This window comes from Erithacus rubecula (assembly GCF_903797595.1).
Source record: "Erithacus rubecula genome assembly, chromosome: 6".
In the NCBI taxonomy this organism is placed as follows: domain Eukaryota; kingdom Metazoa; phylum Chordata; class Aves; order Passeriformes; family Muscicapidae; genus Erithacus; species Erithacus rubecula.
The window spans coordinates 13,110,292-13,124,542 of NC_136688.1; the positions used below are offsets into that span (position 1 = coordinate 13,110,292).

Below are 14,251 nucleotides of genomic sequence, written 5' to 3' on the forward strand. Positions count from 1 at the left end.
GTAGCTTTAATGTTATTATGGTAGTGTCTAAATGTCCTTTTAAAAAATCATCAGTGATGAAGTGCTTAAGAAACTACTGCTGAGCATGACTGACTTAAATTGTTTCCATTTTACAGTTCTATTTGAGGTTGCATAAATTACCTGGCTTTACAGTCAGGAGCTGAGAAAATCTTTCTATGCCTTTATGCAATGACTTTTCTTGTAAGAGTGGCTTATGTTGACTTGTTGCTTCCAACAGCCACAGATTTCATGGACTGTAGGTAAAACAGTAAAAACAGTGCTGAGCTTGCTCTTCAAGAGTGTGTCAGTATCCTGATCACATCTGGTGACAACAGTATCAGTCTTGTCACATGCTTGGTTAAAAACAAGTCCACATTTGGATTAACTCTTAGGCAGATTTGTGACTGAAGCTGCTTCCTGGCAGTCAGCATTTTAGAAGTATTTCCTGATTTTGGAAAGAACTTTGAATAATCCCAGAGGAGACTATGGAACCTGGACAGGAGATGGACAGAAAAGAAAAATTGGAATTGAAGCAGAAACTGAGCAGAAAGCCAGAGGACATTCTGTGCAGAGCACACATACTTTGCTATTAATAAGAATGTCATTGAGTGCAGTACAAATGGTAAAAATTGTGGTTTTCAAAAATAGTTGAAGAGTAGTATTTTGCTGCTATCTTGCATTTTATAAAAACAGATTAAGGTTATTTATATGTCTCTTGGCTCAGGTGGTAGACAGTATTTCACATTTGTGGAGTAAACCCTTTTGTCTGAAGTATGTTTAAATTCACTAACTGCAATTTAATTTCTTGAATCCTGCTACCGTGATGAGATTACTACAAAGATGGGCTAGGATGGGCTAGTTCTTGGTGCTGCAGGGAGATTGTTAGATTGCCTTCATAACCAGGAGAACTTGGATCACACTTCAGAAGGGCTGAAAAGCAAGCTGAAGCAAGTCATCAAGTTGGGGGAATTATTGGCCTGCTTTGAAAAGTGGGGAGAGAAGTTGTCACTGCTTTTGGGAGGAGGCAGATTCCATTGAAAGCAGAATTACAGTCAGGGTGCTGATGGGTATTGCTTAAGAAGCTGCATCAAATTTCCTTCTTTTTTTTTTTTTTTTCCCTTTGTCAGGTGCTGATTTATTGTAGACAATGGAAAATTTTATAATATAAGGTAAAGAAAAAGGAAATTTTTGTTAAGACATTCTTTATGTAGTTTTATGGTAGGATAAGATGGCCTGAAGTCCTGACTGTGGTTTCAGTTTTTTTTCTTCTTAACTGAGACAATGAAGCTAAAGTTAAATGCACCTGTAGCAGAACTACTCCATCACTGCCCATTTCATCATTGCTGGAGTTTACTGCTCTAGCAGAGGTAGCACAATACATAAGAAAAGGTGCAAAACAGGGAAAATGGTTCTGAAATATATATCTGTAGACACATAGACTGGATAATCTTCCTCTTAAATTGTTAAAACATGACTGGGTTATATCTTCAACTTTAGGTGGACCCAGTTGCTGTAGTAATATGTAGAAATAGATATTCCTGCCTTATAATGGCAGTGAAATTCCCATCATCTCCTTCCCCTGCAGCATCTCCCTGTCCTGCAGTGCTCTCTCAAGGGTGTTGACATAAGTGTTTGTAAAGGAACTTGCAGTGAGATTCCTCTGGCGTTTTGTGTGAATGAATTTGCAGAGGGAGGATGTCTCTTCTGTCAGGAGGAGTAACTACATCCACTGAAGTCATCTACAGGCCTCAGGAGGTCTTAGCTGAGGAAGTTGGTTCTGTACTCTTTCCACTGTGCCTGGAAGATTAGATGACATCAGTTCACAGTTCCTTCAGTTCCGGAGTATCCTGGCAATTGCGCTTGCATTAAGTTGCTATGATTAAGATAACATACATAAATAATGTACATAAAAAATGGTTTTGAGCATTCATTGTTTGCTGTATCTGTGCTGTGAGTCACTGCAATTTGTGTATATATGCCCATCCAGAGTTGCTTAACAGCAAAGTCACAGGACTGGTGAAATGATTCATGCCTAGCAGATCATCTGCCCTGCTTGACCATCTGTTTGGATTTTATCACTAAATTAGAAAAAAGTGCTACTGCTTCTAAATATGCAGGTTGTACCTTGGTATCTATAGATACCATCTCTCTGTCTTTGAAAGATTCCACATTTATCTTGAAAACTGAGTCATAGAAGCAGGGGAAATTCACATTGCAAAGATTCTTTGAAGTTTATGGCCCTGGGATTTACTGATTAGAATCACAATACCATATACTTTTATTTTCCAAGGAATCTATTCACAAGCTGCAATGCAAACTGGTTTTAGATCACATAAAGTAATTGCAAAGTTAAGCAACAAATAGTAGTTCAAAACAAAGGTATAGTAGCTGTACCTGGGGGCTGAAATGAGCATTACCAAAAGGAAGAAAAGGACAGTACATACAAACGTGGTTAGTCAAGGGAAGCAGTGTCTTTTGACAGATCTGGTTCAGTGGTCTGAAAGATGACAAACTCCTTGTAAAATTTTCTTCAGGTCTAGGAGCAAAAATCTTCATTACCTAACACAAGCTTTCTGTGGATTTGTTCAGTAGACACAGTAATCATGGTTTTCCTTATTTTTCTTTTTATATGTTTTTTGGGGTTGCACATACAGTACACTGGACAAAGTATTCTGGGCAGTACTTCTATAGGATTTGGTAGTGTTAATTCTGTTTAGAGAGGCATGATGGAATGGAGATAGGTTTGAAAGTTTTGTTTGTTTTTCAGGCTTTTACTCATTGCATGATGGCAGCCAAGAGTGTGATTCCAACAACCAACTTAGTAAATTTGGGAGTTGTTGGAAGACTTGAGGAGGGGCTGACTTAAGGAAATAGGTAATTTTTCAGCATACATTGTTTGTATAAAAATTTCTATCCACGCTCCAATATACCATGTCATGTAGCAGATGTATGATTGATGATTTGTGGGGGCTGGCTGTTGAAGCAGTTTTATGTCCCCAAGGAAAACCAATCCTAATTTTACTCAAAGTTAGTAAATTGACTTTTACTAAAAATTAGAGTTGGTTTTCCTTGGGGACAGTTCCTTCTCTGTTTATCCATGACCACAAAAAAGAGCAGATTTTACTGCAGTGAGGCCATGTGTACATTCAAGAAGGCAGGAATTATCCTACTCTACTCTTACTCAGGTATTCAGTTATTCTCTAATACCTGGTTTATTATTTCCACAGGCCAACAAGGCAGCTGAGAGCAGTTATTTCCCTTGTTCAAGAATTCTTCATATGAGAAGGTGCTATTCTACCACTCAGTACTAAAACCAGCCAAACACCCTACAGCAGCAAGCTCTTCCCTCCAAAGTCAGTTGATTGGGCAATCTTCATGTGCTTGGTTATCACACTCATTCTAATCCTCTTCAGAACTGCCTGTTTTGATTAGATGTAAACATATGTAAGAGATAGTCTGGATCTAGGCTTTAGGAGCTGCATTTCTTGTTGAAACCTTTCCCCTTGTGTCATGCCCCTTGCTTTTTTAGCTGTGATTCTCATTCTGCATTCCATTATATTTTAGGTTGTACTTAGATCTCTCCTGTAGCATCTAAGTAAAATGTTTAGGTCAGGAGGTGCTGTTCACTACAAAGCTAAAGGAAGGTGGGAGGTGCCCTCCTGGGAGCCGCTCATCATGACTAAGCCAGGACTTTCTTTTTGCCCATGCAAACAGTTTGTGGTTCCCTGGAAGGCTGCACTGTGGTGGTGTGGACAGGTGAAAGGACCTTACCCTTTCCAGAATTGTGAGTGCTGATTCTGTGAAAACAGGAAAAACTGCCTGATTTAAGCAGCTGAATAATTTGCATCTAGGGATGGCAAAATCATGATCCTACATCACTGGAACTGGATTTTCCTGAACAGATGCTTCGTTTCATACACCCCCACTCAAAGTATGTCAGTATAAAGTTGATCTCAGTGCTGATTTGGAGGCTCTTCTGAAACCCTTTATTTCTGGTTACACTGCCAGAGATTAGCACTGTCTTTTCTATTGTATGAAGTGGCTTTCCAAACACTTTAGACATATGGGAAATTAAGCTTGTATTCCAAGGGTAAACAAGATTGTAGATACAAGGACCATTTTGAACTGTATCAGTATCTTTGTGCTTTGCATGACAAACCAAAGAATGTGAAATGCTTGCTGACACAGAGCAGACTTTATTGTTTGGTTTTCCATGTCAAATGGCAAGAGAATCAACACAGTCTCACAACTGACCTACACCAGTAGGGTGTAGGGATTTGGAGATTGAATAGATAAAACTAATAGCAGACAGCTGTCAGGCTCCCAAAGCAGAATCCCAGTTTGGGGCTATTTAAAGAGCATGGAAGCTCATTGTGGCTGTAAAACAAATGTTTATTTTTTTCAAATATTGTGTTTATTACTAAATATCTCATTACTAGAAGGCCTAAATGTTCTTCTTTTGATCTTTGTTTATCTATCCTTGTTGTCCATAATTGTAAATTTCAGCGTTTATTTATTTTTCCTCCTACTATACAGCTATGTACTCTCTTGTGATTATAACAGTAGTCTGTTAGTATTTGCTTCCATGGAAATAGAAATATTAATGTTAATAGCCAGGACCTAAGCTTTCTTTTTAGCAGATGAATGCTTCCTGTAATGGTATTGTTTGGAAAATTACATCAGAATTCTGAGTCCAAATGTAAGATGCACATGTTTTCCTGTATGCATGCTCTTCTGAGCTTTGCCGGACCCTCCCTCCCTTCCTCCCTCCCTCCCTCCCTCCCTCCCTTCCTCCCTTCCTCCCTTCCTCCCTTCCTCCCTTCCTCCCTCCCTCCCTCCCTCCCTCCCTCCTCCCTTCCTCCCTCCTCCCTCCCCTCCCTCTCCTTCCTTCCTCCCTCCCTCTCCTTCCTTCCTCCCTCCCTCTCCTTCCTTCCTCCCTCCTTCCTTCCTTCCTTCCTTCCTTCCTTCCTTCCTTCCTTCCTTCCTTCCTTCCTTCCTTCCTTCCTTCCTTCCTTCCTTCCTTCCTTCCTTCCTTCCTTCCTTCCTTCCTTCCTTCCTTCCTTCCTTCCTTCCTTCCTTCCTTCCTTCCTTCCTTCCTTCCTTCCTTCCTTCCTTCCTTCCTTCCTTCCTTCCTTCCTTCCTTCCTTCCTTCCTTCCTTCCTTCCTTCCTTCCTTCCTTCCTTCCTTCCTTCCTCCCTTCCTCCCTTCCTCCCTTCCTCCCTTCCTCCCTTCCTCCCTTCCTCCCTCCCTTCCTCCCTCCCTCCCTCCCTTCCTCCCTTCCTCCCTTCCTCCCTCCCTCCCCTCCCCTCCCCTCCCCAGATTCTTGGAGCTGCTTCCCTCCCTCCAGGATTCTTGGAGCTGCTGCTTATGTCACATCATTCCTTGTTGTCATGATAACTTCCATGGTGTCCCTACTAGCTATTCCATATTGGGAGTTCATGGACTTCTTATCTGTAGATCCTATCCTACTCTTCTCTTCCTCAGCTTCCTCATGACATAGGGATTTTTCAGTAGTAGAATAAGGTGACTTTGTGACCTTTTTATGACAGCTAATAAGATTGCGACTCCACAGAATAAGCAGTCTACTTTGGTCCTGAACTTTCTGCATTGAGCTCCAGCATCCTGAGGCTTAAACTGCTCAGTGTTACACAGCTCCACAGGGCTTAAAAACACTCTGCTATTGTATAAACAGGCATTAAGGCTTCCATTATGATGTTCTTATGTTGCTTAAGTATATGTAATTAAATATACATTTGGCCAGGATAAACAACTGCACACTCCACAGTGGAAACACTTGGAAGGACCTTGTGCTGCTACAGCAGTATTATGAGAACGTGTGTAATTTGTTTTTATTAGTCGAAGTTTTTTTATATATTCTCACTAAAAATAAAGCATCTAATTTTATTGAAGCAGTTTGCTGCAATTCGAGGCTCATTAATTAGACATAAGTGGCATTGGAACGTGTGAGATCTATGTGCAGGGTTAGCACAGGAGCCTCAGTAACCACCCCTTTGCTAGAGGCTGTGTTTATGTGTATCCAGGTATAGATGGTCAATAAGTAGCCAGGGGATAAATTCTAAACATTGAAAGTCTGATTAGTGCCTGAGCAAAGTCCAAGGGCTGAGGTCAGCTCTCTTTAGCTATATGCTATTTTTCTGTTGTTCCTTAACTTACAAAGGCTCAGCTCAGCAGCTGCTGTGGAGTTACCATGTGCTCTCTCCAGCCCCAAGTAATATTTTAATCTTTTAAATCTAATTTTAACTTTAAAGTTTATCTTTTCTGATTATGTTGGTAGCTTAAGTTAATTTTCATATATATCAACTAATTCATTCTTTTTGGTTTGGGGGAAATGAGCAAACCATCTTGAGTGTTCAAAAAGGTTTCATTCCCTCTTTCATGTTCATTGTCAAGGTTGATTTACTTTTGTTATAAAATTTGCAGCTAGAAATACTCTTCGTAACATTACTTAATGCCTTAAACATTTCTTTGAAACCATTCATGTTATTTGATACCATCTGATATGCACATGCATAGTTTCATGCTTCATTTGCATTTTTATGCAAATACTTAATTTTTGTTTTCAGGCATGACTGAAACATAGCATTGCATTTGCAGAACTGGAGCTGTTTTGAATGCAGAAGGGATGAACAGAATATTATCAGGAAATGGCTGCAGATGTATTTATAGGCAACTATGGAAAAAAGCTGGGAGGGGAAAGGAGAAGGAAGGATCACCAACAGCAGCCTACGGGAAAGAAACATGAGTATACTGTGCCAGGTCAAGTTCACAGAGGTTACATTCACCCAGGAAAGTCTTATATTCTACTTAACCTGTGTCTTGGGTTGTGTGTATCCTCTGTCTATTCCTAGGGAGAGAATTTATTAATTTGTGCTTTGAGAGCAAAGGACTCATGAGAGGGATCAGGTGGTGGAAAGAAATCCGCATTTACACATTTCTAATATCTTAAATGTGCATGCAAGGAAAACACAGAAATTTTCTGAAATCAAAAGACTATGATTTCAAACTGAAGTCAGGCTGTGAGTTTCATGCTCTTATTGTGGATACTGCTGAGAGCCTAGGCAAAATCTGCCAGGCCTTTTTCTCAAGTTCTAAGTCTTTTTCTCAGGCCATGAAACTTTCCCAGCTCCAGCCAGGAGTTTTCCCAGGCTGGAGACGTTTTCTCTATTGTAAACATAAATCAAGTAATGACAACAGAGATAAACACCTGCAAGGTCCCTGAGAAAACCAGGGAGAAGAGGTGTCTCCTTCTCTGACCAATGATCTGTTTGTATTTTGTTTTGCACGAATTGCCTTATTTAAGGCAATGGCTTCTTTCAATAAATTGCTCTTTCTTGCTCTTTTCTGCACCAAGCAAAAGAGTGTCTTGTTGCTGTTTTTGCACTGCACTGTAATTCTTTCACGGCAACACATATTTATATTGAAATTCTTTGTTGGCTTCTAGCTATAACCAAAAAGTTGTTTCTGTGTTATTAGAGGTTAAAAGCCAGAATGCCATATGGCAACAAAAAGTTCCTTGTTATTCCTTTTTGTCTAAGTGTGCTCCTGGTTTGATCTCTTAACACCAACACCCAGAGGGCAGAATCAGAGGTGTCTTCTACTCTGTGGCTTAGAGTTTTGGTCTCTTTCTGCAGTAACTTCTGACCAATTCTCATTTCTCACACCATGTCTGTATGGGCTGACTTTACATCAGCTGTAATGAGCTGAACATGTGACTGATAAAATAATTACTTTTCTGTGAGTCATACTATATGTTCCTCTCTCTCCCCCACCACAATTCTGGTCATTCTTTTCTGTGAGTTATGTTACTTTTTCTGCATCATCCCCTCTATGCCACCAGTTTGCTTTCCCTTGCAGCCATCCATCGCTTTCCAAACAATGCCTTGTGCAGCTGGGTGGGCTTTCATCACTACCTGTACTCTCAGCAAATCAACTGCAGATCAACTTTGCCCATGAAAATGTGTTTGAATCTTAAAGTCACTCCCCCTTTGGGTACTTTCTTCTCTTATTTATTGATATTGGGCTCCACATTTCACCTCCAGATTTTAACACCCTTAAAATGAGGGGGTTGCAATACATGGTGATGTGGTTGAGTTTATTATGTAAATTTGTATGTTATCAAATCATTTAGGAACAAGGGATTGTTTTAGAAATTAAAAAAATGAGAACCGAAGGTAACTTAGGACTTGGCTAAGCAAGCCTGGGTGAGGTCATGGGAGGAGAATAAAACTTTCTTTGGACATTTTCAGGAATAGTAGTGAACTGTAGCTATAACTTTAGTAGAATGAATTGAAGGCAGACAAGAAAAAGAGGGTGAATAGAAGAAAAACCTCTGTGGATTTACTATTTGATAAACTAATCTCTGAGAACTCTGTTATTTGTGTCTTTAAAAATGTATTTGAACCAAAGTATAATCACACATTAGAGGTAAAGTGCTGGGAATAACCAAGAAGGGGTTTTCCAGATGAATCGTTGTTTATTTCTTTATTAATCTTGAAGGCAAGGACTTTCTTCAGTTTGTTAGGTATGCCTGTTAAAATGCCAAATATGAATGTGTGCATTAATCTAACTAGTAATCGTATTATTTTTTCTTTTTTAATTGGCAGGGGGGAGTGCAGGAATTATCTACTGACTTTTGTCCTTCCATCCTGTCTTCCCTTGTGTGGTTCAGTTCATTGAAGTCTCTAAACAAATATATCCAATTACCACTCCTTAATTCTGGAGGAATTCACTGAAACAGAGCTGTATTTATAAGTCCTAGTTTAAGTCTCTTAAGTCTCTTAAATGAGACACTATTTCACAGCTCAGCATTAACTAGATGGCTTCAGTCTGCCAATGTTGAAACAGGACAGAGAAACAAGAGACTGGTTTAGATTTATTTCATTATTGCACATGGATAAAACAGAAAATAAGGGTTTGGGTTTTGCTCTTGTATTTTTTTTCCTTACAGAGAGAGGGGTGATGCAGTAGTGATTAAGGTCATAATGTCCAAAATTTAGTTGAGGTCGCTGCTGTTCCTGACCTGGAGCAGGGATCTCTGGTTTTGGCTGTTTTGGCTTGTGTTAGGGTTATTTCTGTAAGAATATTTCTCCCTGTCTCTCCTGCCAAATTATTTGCTGGAAATAATATCAACATAAGATACTGAAAGGTGTTGATTGGACTCGTGAGTATTGTGGAGCTATCAGGACAGGAAGTAGGATGGAAAGAATTCAGGTTTAAAGTCCTTGAACTCTCACATCTTCCCCAGCTGATTTAACTATGAAAATTAACATGGGGTCCAAGGGAGTTGTCTTAGTGTTGTGAAGTTACATTTTTTCATAAACCAACAGGATATTTAATTTAAAATTTCCATATTTCTCTAAAGCAGCGATGTTTGCTCTAGCAATAGCAGAGCTGGCAGTTGGACAGTTTTAGCTTGCCAAACGAGAGGTAGTGTGACAGTTCCTTAAAGCTTCTACTTAACAAAATAAATTTCTGACACTATTCCAGTCACTTCTGGACATTTCTGGTCACTTCTCAGCTGCTTGTGTTGTGCCCCTGTGGTGTAAAGGTGTCTCTGATCACGACAGACTGAGAGAGTTGTGATTGTTCAGCCCGGAGAAGAGAAGGCTCCAGGGAGAACTGAGAGTCCCTTCAGTGCCTAAAGGAGCTACATGAAAGGGACTTTGAACTAGGGCCTGGAGTGACAGGACAAGGTGGGGGGGACTGGCTTCACACTGACAGGGTGGATAGAAGGGCTATTTGGTAGAAATTCTTTACTGTGGGGGTGGTGAGGCTCTGGCACAGACTGTGAATGCTGTGAATGCTTCATCCCTGGAAGTGTTCAAGGCCAGGCTGGATGGACCCCTAAGCAACCTGGCCTACTGGAAGGTGGCCCTGCCCAAGGCAGCTAGGTTGGAACGAGATGATCTTTAAGGTCCCTTTGAGCCCAGAGTGCTGTAGTATTCTGTGCTGGTTCCCTGAGTCACAGCTATTTGTCATTATAGAGCAGTGATCCACCACCTCCCGCTGGCTCAACAATCAGCTCCAGACTTTCCATCTAAATTTGTTTTCGATTTTCTTATTTCCAGTTACTTTTCACATACATCCTTGGCTTCCCTTCATGTCTTACCCTCTCTGTTCTCCAGGGCCCTCCAGAACCAAATGAATATTTTGTATTGCAGGACAAGGCTTCTGAGGGGAAGATCAATACAACTAATAGGAAAATCATGTCTTATATTCTAATGATTCTCAGGAATTGTTGTTCTGTTTTTAACTAAGACCAAAGTCCATCCTTGAGTTGACATGCTGCTTGGAAAATTTCAAGCCAAACATCTCAGTTTTGGCAAAGTGATAAATAATTGAACTCATTCCCCCTGCTAATTAGTTCATTACTGTAATGCAGCCATCTCTGAAGCAGTGGGTGTAGTCTCCGAGAGAACAAAGATGCGCTGTTAAACCCAGCAGGGCTGAGGAAGGGATTACTGGGTGAGGAGCAGTTCTGCAAGTTTTTGCTCTCACAGAAGTGCTAGGAAAGGTTAAGGAGTCCTGCTGAGACCCTGGGACCTCGAGACTTCTGTGGGGTAGGGAGTGGAGCATGGAAGCAGTGCAAGCAGCAGTGATCTAGAGCTCTCAGCAGGCACAGCAAGCCTTGCTTACCTGCTGCAAGTAGTAAAATCGTGGTTTTCTGTTACATTTCATGGCTGGAACCGTTAAGAGGTTAAATTCTTCTGAAGTAAGAATAGGAGGAGTAGGCATGATATTGGGGAAGGTTTATGACTTTGCACAGTTGAGCTTTTGTTTTCTCACATTTTATTCCTAAAAAAAACCCAAACAAAACAAACAATAACCCCTCAAAAAAAAATAGAGAAAGAAGCCTAGCTGCTGATTTAAACTCGTTATCAGTTAGGAATTAGAGATAATGTGGGTGAAAGGATCGTTTGGGCAGGCTTCGGTTCAGCCGCTGGGGCGGGAGGGGAATGCGGCTCCGGGGAGAGGCTCCGCAGAGCTTTGAACTGCATCAGATGCTCGAGGGCAATTAAACACACAAGACTTCCACCCCTAAAGAAAGGCACAGAAGGGAGTCTCCTGTTTTCTGTGCTGGTAATCAGCAAGAGGAGAGAAGAATGTGTAAACGAAGAAAAAAAAAGATGGTGCTGTGGCGACGGGGGATGTCAGACCCCAGCAGGATGCCTGCTCGAGTTGCATCTCAATAAATAATAAGCGCTTGTTATGATGATAGTCACGATTTCCAATTACACATTTTGCATACACATCATATACATGTTAATTACGCTGTGCCCATAGTCAGTAATGCACATCTTAGGTCTTCAACCATCGTCATGTGTAAAATGATGCAGCATGAAAAGTTTTCACGTGCAAATAAATAGCTGATGGAATAAAGAGCCAGACACCCTGAGATAACCAGGAATACCAGGGCCAATTGTGGAAGAAGCCTAGGATTAGTGTCACTTCTGCCTCTGACAACATCTGTCCTTGTACCTGATTGTAAAGAAAATAAAATTAAACAAAAGGTTGCATGATAATGCCATAAGGCATGATAATAATTAACCCCTTGTTGGTTAATTACTAGGTGCATGCTTGTGAACACTGCTGTACCTTTTACTAGAGCACAGAATTTAGTAGTTTTATTCTGACTTGGGGCAGGGGGGGGCAAAAGGTAGGACCTGGCTCTTTGGAGAGGTGAGATAATGTGGGCAGATTACTCCCTGGAAAAAATGCTTATATGGTTATATGGCATTCCAGACTAAATATTTAACACAAATCATAACGTATATGATAGAAATTACCTGTTAGGAAACTGTAAGAATATAATATAAAAGTACATTACCAGGTTAATTTTTCATGTATCAGATAACGATGTCAGGCATCAGATAATCTGGACCCTGCAAGGCACAGGCGCTTGAAATTAGTGGTTCCACTTGAAAAGAAAGCAGCTGTTGCATGCAGTAGCTTGCCATGTCAGTATTCAGTTGTTATTGGTATCAGTTTTCCAACATTCTACTGTAGTCCCAGCATCTGTATCTTCTGGTCAAGAAAGAGCAAGAGGTTTCATTGTTAAGTTTGCAAGAAGAATGTTTTCTCTATTTGCAAGTAATCTTGGAACAATGGAAGTGATGGAGTAGTTTGAAAGTTGACCTTTTGCTAAAAGCAAGTCTGCCTGCTGAATTTTTTCTCCAGTCAAGTGTCTGTAAAACTGAAGGATCATTCTCAGGTGATTTCAGCTATGATTTTATTAGGACTTGGCTGAGGTCAGAAGTTCACCTGGGCCAGTTGTGATTACCACAGGTGTTTATGAGATAAGGAGTTACATGGAGGACACACCTCTGATTGGCTGCATATTTTAAATATTAGTTTAAATTTAGTGCCTTATCGTTCATGCTTGGGCTTTTTTGCAGCTTAATTAAGAACTTCTATTTTGTTTCTAGGGCAATTAGTCCATAAGAGTTGTCAGCATTTTAAACAATACCTGAGAGCTAGTAGAAAAATTTGTTTTAAAAATATGCACTGGCTAGAGCTGTCTTGTAGGTAAGTGGTTTGATTCAGTTAATTTTGGGAAGATTATGGAGATTGTAAATCTAAACATACCTTAGTTTACAGAACCAGTTACAGATAACAGTGGCAGGGAGGAGAAATGTCCAAAATTCTGTATTGCATTAAAAGTCTACTGTGAATTTGGAGTTGGCAATTAGTCTATTTGATGGACAGAAACAATAAAAATAAGAAAAAAACTATTCACATGAAAAAGCATATCTGAAGAGCAGAAACACTTTGCAAGATAACCTGACAAGGAGTGATGTCTTTTGGCTCAGATACAGTCTTTGAAACATACTAGTGTTGTATAGGTGGAGTAGATCCCTTTGTTTTATAAGAAAACACACAAATGGACTCTCAAAAATAAAGGAAAATAATTTTTTGTTGAAGTTGAGAGTTTGTGTCATTGTTCTTTGCAGATTATGCAGTTGAAGTCTTTATGTGGTTTGCATGTTTATAGACTCAGTGATACAGAGCATGTTCAAACACTACAATGATACTAGCTTGATTTGGTAGTGGTATTTTCATTAGTATAAATGAGTTTAGTTTTCTAGTGGGACATGCAAGCTTTACAACATCCACAGCAACAGTAAACAACTGTAAATTCAGAGATATATCTAATTAGGGGAAGGCTGATGCAATTAAGATGGGTAAACTCTATTGATCATAGCTGAACAAGATACAGATGATAGCAGTGGTTTTACAGTGGGTACCCTGACATGGTTAATGACTGCTCTTGATTTTACAGTAATAATTTTAGTATTTTGTTGGGGGAGTGTGGGTGCAAGTGCATGGAAGGCTAAATCAATTTTTATAGAGCTTCTCAAAACCATACTACAACCACTTGGAGAACTGCTTGTTCAGCCAGAAATATCTAATTCTTTAGATACCATACGTGGCATGTCCTTCTTGGGCCTGAATGTATCGTCTCATACAGCCCTGTACCTGCTGGCCAGAACAGAATCTGTAATTCAGATTTTCTCTCTGAGCTGTTTTCTACCTCACTGCTCCTAGCTGATAATTTGTTTAGCTTCTTTCATATATTTCTGTTTTCCACTCTATTACATGTTGACACAGACATGATGTTAGAAAGCTCAGAAATTGAACTGTAAATGATATATGGACATCTGTCATAGATTCACCCCAAAGTATTTTTTCAGAGTCCTGAGAAAAAGAATTCATGCCAGCTGCATTACGTTTATAAATCCATTTGGTAGGGATCAAACTGACAATCTTAATGGTTGCAGGAGACTGTTAAGTCTTAGAACATTGTAGTGGTTCCTGTTGCTCTATTCAGCAGTCTAGATGGGAAGAATTTTATTTTTTTTTTTCCTTAGTCGGTGGCATGTGTGTTAAAATCTTGTTTGGCAGAGTTATGTTCTTCAGAAAGAAGACTGATTTTTATAGTTTCGAGAAGGAAATAAAGAAAACCACATTTAAAACAATGGAAATGGTGCATCATTCTTGTGTTTCACCACACTAACTGCACTTTAAAATGAGTTTCTTTTCCATTTTATATTGATATTCTTAGTATTGGGCTATTTGTCTTATACATTTTAGTTGGGTTTGTTTGTTTATGTCTGGAAATATTAGCATAGAAATCAGATGCAAAAGCAAATACATGTGTGTATAGTTCATGTGTTGGTAATATTTCTCACTCAAGGAGTTTGAGACTTGGTAATGTGTTTCAATATAGAAA

General features: G+C 39.7%; 1 protein-coding gene and 1 long non-coding RNA gene across 2 annotated transcripts in view; one reads left to right on the forward strand and one right to left on the reverse strand.

Moving 5' to 3' along the window:
• The window catches only part of NAV2 (neuron navigator 2), a 206,545-nt gene that overhangs the window by 128,767 nt on the left and 63,527 nt on the right, over nt 1-14,251 (forward strand).
• LOC306803093 lies at nt 11,108-12,217 on the reverse strand. The gene is made up of 3 exons (XR_013774552.1): nt 12,157-12,217; nt 11,808-12,045; nt 11,108-11,499 (listed from the first exon to the last, which is right to left on the reverse strand). It is a non-coding gene; the product is annotated as an uncharacterized lncRNA (long non-coding RNA).